Source organism: Phodopus roborovskii, unplaced genomic scaffold, assembly GCF_943737965.1.
Source record: "Phodopus roborovskii unplaced genomic scaffold, PHOROB, whole genome shotgun sequence".
Taxonomy (NCBI): Eukaryota; Metazoa; Chordata; class Mammalia; order Rodentia; family Cricetidae; genus Phodopus; species Phodopus roborovskii.
Window position 1 is genome coordinate 439,032 of NW_026125974.1, and position 6,000 is coordinate 445,031.

The following is a 6,000-nucleotide window of genomic DNA, read 5'->3' on the forward strand; positions in this document are numbered from 1 at the left end:
GTCATTACCTAAAAAGCAGCAGGATGTTGCTAATAAGCATAGCGATTTGAGCCCTCACTAGAAACTGGGTAGCCTTTCCTTTTCAGTACATCTCTTTGTAATAAATATACTTTTCTCAGAGAGAATCATGTGCTTTTACATAGGTACTGTGATGTGTTCATTTTTCTAAAGATCATTATAATTTTAAAATAAAATAAATTTTGGTAATATACAATATAGTAGAAAATATTAGCAAGCCATCAACAAAATTCAGAAGTTGGAATACGCTTTTTTATATTTATTTTTCTTATTTTACATATCGATCCCAGTTCACTCTCCCTCCCTCTCTCCCAACCTCCCAGGTCCCCTGACCACCCTCCCATCCCATCCCCACACTCTACATGTAGGGTGATGCCTTCCAGAAGGGGTCCTCTAAATCTGTTAAGTCATTTGGAGTAGGGACTAGGCCCTCCCTCCCGCCTCAAGAATAAGGGAGTATCCCTCAATGGGGAATGTGCTCCCAAAGTCCTTTTGTGCACCAGGGATACATCCTGGTTCCACTGTCAGAGGTTCCTTAGACTGCCCAGGCCATCTGAGACCCACATTCCTGGGATCTGTCTCTGTCCTATGCTGGTTTCCCAACTATCAGTCTGAGGTTCATGAGCTCCCATTTGTTCAGGTCATCTGTCTCTGTGGGCTTCTGTAGCCTGGTCTGGACCATTTTTTCTTATCTCTCTTCCCTCTCTGCAACTGGATTCCATGAGTTTGGCTCAGTGTTTAGCTGTGGGTGTGAGCTTCACTTTATATCAGCTACTAGATGAGGGCCCTATGATTCTGTAAGTCGGATGTTTTGCATTGCATGATGGGGCTGTCTGCTCATGCTTTTACAAGGCTACAACTCAAACCAGAAAAATCATGGTTTGTGTTTCTCTGTTAAATGTTCTTCTGTAGATTCCCATCTCACTCAGAGAAAAACCAGTGTCCTTGTGATGGTGAACAAGGGCATCTGTAATGTTTCATCTACTGTCTCTTGATTTGACCTCTCATTAACTTATACCCTTGTTCATTGCTCTAGCCACAGAGGCCTGTTTGCTGTTCCCTGGTAATGGTCCTGTCAGACATCTCCGAGACATAACAATTTGCCTTTAGTAATCTACCCCCTAGATATTCATATCACTAGCTTTTTTTCTGCATTTTACAAACCTTTAAACAAACCTTCTTCCTCAGTGAAGACTCTTCTGTCTAGTACCCTCATTTTGCAGGACTTCATCACCACCCTGATTTTCTTTAACTCCAAAGGGTATATTTATTTCTCCACTACACAGATCTCCTGATAGAAATAATGGAATTTATAGCAAGCAGTATCCTTCTATTATATTTGTTCTACACATTCTAGTTCCCTTGATATGACTATAATCTCTGTACAAAGGATTTTATCTGGTTCACTCCCTATAGCAGAACACAGCTCATAGTATATGTTTGGTGTGTGTTTGTTAAGCACACGAGCAGGGCATAAACTTCTTTATGGTTTAGTTATGGAGTACTGTCCAGTTAAGCCTTTCCAGGACACAGAACAAATAAAAGAGAACATGACCATTCCACCATCTTTATTTACCTGGCTGTTCTTTATCAGAGACAACCATGCCTATGTAGATTATTCTCATACAATAACACTTTTTATAAGGGTTTACTTCTCTGATAATGCAAAGTAGTTTTATATTCAATTTTCTGTGGCAGATAGTCCTTATTCAATTTTCTAACCAAGGAAATAATTAAATAATGGTGTCGAGAAGCGAACATCCATACAGACTATTTTTTTTCCTCAGCTTTGCCTTCTCAGCACTGTCACAATTTGGAGGTTTCTTGGTATGCTGACTCAAGCACCCATTATCATTTCTCACTAGTCCAGTTTGTTTGAATACAAGCTTATATTTTAACCTTCTGGTAAGGTATCCAGAAGTCTCCAGAAGCTCTCATCTAAATGTATAGTAACATACTCTTTCAAAGGAATTCATCCTGGAAAATTAGCTCCCTGTTTGCCAAATTGTATTGTAATAATTATTAGTAGTTCTCTCTCTCTCTCTCTCTCTCTCTGTGTGTGTGTGTGTGTGTGTGTGTGTGTGTAAAATTACCTGAAATACAAAGAAAGTAGGCATTTTGCCATGGTCATATTTTCAGCAAGTGAAAAATCAAGATTTAAACCACTTGTTAATAGTAAATACTGAAAAAAAAGAAAACCTAGAATTTTCAGTTCCATCCTACTGCACACACTATGCTAACTATGAATCTATGAATGAAAATCCTTGGCTGCAAAATAAATTCTTTGCTATGTTCCAATATCCATAAATCTTTGGACTGTGAACATTATATTCACTGTACATTGTATGCAGCTGACAACTTTATTAATAATTTTGATGAAGAGACAAGGTTAACCAGCTTGCCATTTATCCTTCATACTAAGAATGTCTTACAAAGTGAGATTTCCATTACAACTGTGAGTTGGTGACAAAAAAATACTCATCTCAAGTATAGTTCTAAACTAAACTCTGTTGCTGTTTCCTCAACTTCAACCCTCTAAGCCAACATTTTCATCAGTTCCCAACATATGTGATTCTGTTGCCCAGGTATATGATACTATCCATCATTTAGTGGTAAATAAAATGTTAAAGGAATGGAAACTGGTAAATCGTCAACAAGAAAATGGTAAAACAGACTGTGGCCTGTTCATACAATGAAATGCAAGATGGGATGAATTTCACTCATAAATAACAAGAATGAATCTATTATAACTAATATTAAAGTTAGCAAAAATGAAAGGATATGATTATGTGACTTTGTGCTCTTAAGCATTTTTATTTATTTTACTCATTTTATATGTTGATCCCAGTTCCCTCTACCTCCCTCACTCCCTCATTCCCTCTTACACTCTCTCCCTCATCACATGCACCATGAACACCCTCCCCTCACATCCTCCACCTGCATTCCACATGTAGGGGTTACAACATCCAGGTGGGGTCATGTAAATCTGCCAAGTAATTTGAAATAGGGACTAGGACTTCTCTCATATCTCTAGGTTAAGGGAGTATCCCTCCATGGGGGATGTATTCAAAAGGTACTTTTGTGCACCAGGAATACATTCTGGTTCCACTGTCTGAGATCCCTTAAACTGCGCAGGCCTTCTAGCTGAGAACCCTGTTCAGGGGGTCTGAGTCAGTCCCATGCTGGATTCCCAGCTAACAGTCTGGGGGACCTGTTAGCTCCTCCTAGTTGAGGTCTGCTGTCTCTATGTGTTTCTGAAACCTGGTCTTGTCCTCTTTCTCTGCATCTGGATTCTAGTTCGACTCAGTGTTTAGTTATGGGTCTTTGCTTCTGTTTCCAACAGATACTAGATGAGGGCTCCATGATGGTGGATAAGTTAGTTGTTGATCTCATTATCAAGGAAGGGTATTTATGGTAGCCTTTCCACGGTTTCTCAAAATGTTAGTTGGAGTCAGTCTTGTAGGTCCAACCTTTCTTTAGGTTCAGTTTTCTCTTCAAACCTCTCTCTCTCTCTCTCTCTCTCTCTCTCTCTCTCATTCTCTCTCTCCCAATCTCTCTCTCTCTCTCTCTCTCTCTCTCTCTCTCTCTCTCTCTCTCTCTCTCTCTCTCTCTCTCTCCCTCTTCTTTGTTCTATTCCTACCCTGACTCAATCTTCCTAGTTCCATGTGCTTTCCTCTCCTCCTATTCTCTGTTTCCTGGTTCTCACTCCATTCACTGCTCCCCCCACTTCGCATGTGCTCTGGAGACTTGTCCCTACCCCCTTCTGTGAGGGCCCTTATATGAATCTCTTAGAATACACCTTGTATCCTAGTTCCTCTGTTGGTGTGAATTATAAGCTGGTGATCCTTTGCTCTAGGTCTAAAATCCATATATGAGCGAGTACATACCATGTTCCTCTTTTTGTGACTGGGTTACCTCATTCAGGATGGTTTCTTCAAGTTCCATCCACCTACCTGTGACTTTCAAGATTCCATTATTTTTTTTTCTGCGTAGTAGTATTCCATTGTGTATATATGCCACATTTTCTTTATCCATTCTTCAGTTGAGGGGAATCTAGGTTGCTTCCAGCTTCTTGCTATTACAAATACTTCTGCTATGAACACAGTTGATCACATGTCTTTGTTGCATTAATGTGGATCATTTGGGTATATTCCTAAGAGGGGGATTGCCGGGTCCTGTGGTAAACTAATTCCCATCATCCTGAGGAACCACCATACTCATCTACAAAATAGCTGTACAAGATTTCACTCCCACCAGCAGTGGAGGGGTGTTCCCCTTTCACCAAATCCTGTCCAGCATAAGTTTTCATTGGTGTTTCTAATTTTAGCCAATCTGGCAGGAGTAATATGGTATCATCAAAGTTGTTTTGATTTGCATTTCCCTGATAGCTAAGGATTTTGAGCACTTACTTGTCTTTCAGCTTTTTTGATTTCCTCTATTGAGAATTCTTTCTTCAGTTCTATACCCCATTTTTAGTAGGATTATTTTGTGTTTTGTTGACTAGTTTATTGACTTCTTTGCATGTTTTGGAGATCAGCCCTTTGTCAGATATAGGATTGGTGAAAATCTTTTCCCAGTCTGTGAGCTGCCGTTTGGTATTCTCCACTGTGTCCTTTGCCTTACAAAAGCTTCTAAGTTTGAGGAGATCCCATTTATTAATTGTTGATCTCAGTGTCTGTGCTACTGGAGTTACCTTACAGAAGCTTCTAAGTTTGAGGAGATCCCGTTTATTAATTGTTGATCTCAGTGTCTGTGCTACTGGAGTTATGTTCAAGAAGCGGTCTCCTATACCAATTTGTTCAAAGGTACCATCTACTTTCTCTTCTAAGAGGTTCAGTATGGCTGGATTGATGTTGGGGTCTTTGATCCATTTGGACTTGAGTTTTGTGCATGGCGATAGACATTTGCAGTCTTCTACAAACCATCATCGAATTATGCCAGCACCATTTGTTGAATATGCTTTCCTCCCTCCATTGTATTCCTTTAGCTATGTTGTCGAAAATCAGGTGTTCATAGGTGTGTGGGTTAATATCAGGAACTTTTATTCGATTCCATTTGTCTACCTACCTGTGTATTTTTGTGCCAGTATCATGCTGTTTTCAGAACTATAGCTCTATAGTAGAGCTTAAAGTCAGGGATGGTGATTCCTCCTGAAGTTCTTTTATTGTACAGGGTTGTTTTGGCTATCCTGGGTCTTTTGTTTTTCCATATAAAGTTGATTATTATCCATTCAAGATCAGTGAAGAATTGTGCTGGGATTTTAAAGGGGATTGCATTGAATCTGTAGATTGCTTTTGCCAAGATTGCCATTTTTACTGTTTATCCTACCTTTCCAAGAGCATGGAAGATCTTTCCATTTTCTGGTATCTTCTTTAATTTCTTTCTTAAAGACAAAAAGTTCTTAATTATATAGGTCCTTCACTTGTTTGGCAAGCATTACTCCATGATACTTTATGTTGTTTGTGGCTATTGTAAACGTTGATGTTTCTCTGATTTCTTTCTCGGCCTCTTTTTCATTTGAATAAAGTAGGACTACTAATTCTTTTGAGTTTATCTTATATCCTGCTAGTTTGCTAAAGGTGTTTATCACCTGTAGAAGTTCCCTGGTAGAGTTTATTGGGTCACTTATGTAAACTGTCATATCATCTGCAAATAGAGACATAGAGACAGTTTGACTTCTTCCTTTCCAATTTGGATCCCCTTGATCTCCTTTTGTTATCTTATAGGTTTAGCTAGAACTTCAAGTACAATATTGAAGAGATATGGAGAGAGAGGGCAGCCTTGTCTTGTTCCTGATTTTAGAGGATTCGCCTTAAGCTACTCTCCATTCAGTTTGATGTGGGCTGTTGGTTTGCTGTATATTGTTCTTATTATACTTAGCTATGTTCCTGTTATCCCTGATCTCTCCAAGACCTTTATCATGAACGGATGTTGAATTTCGTCAAAGGCTTTTTCAGTAACTATGGAGATGATCATATGGTT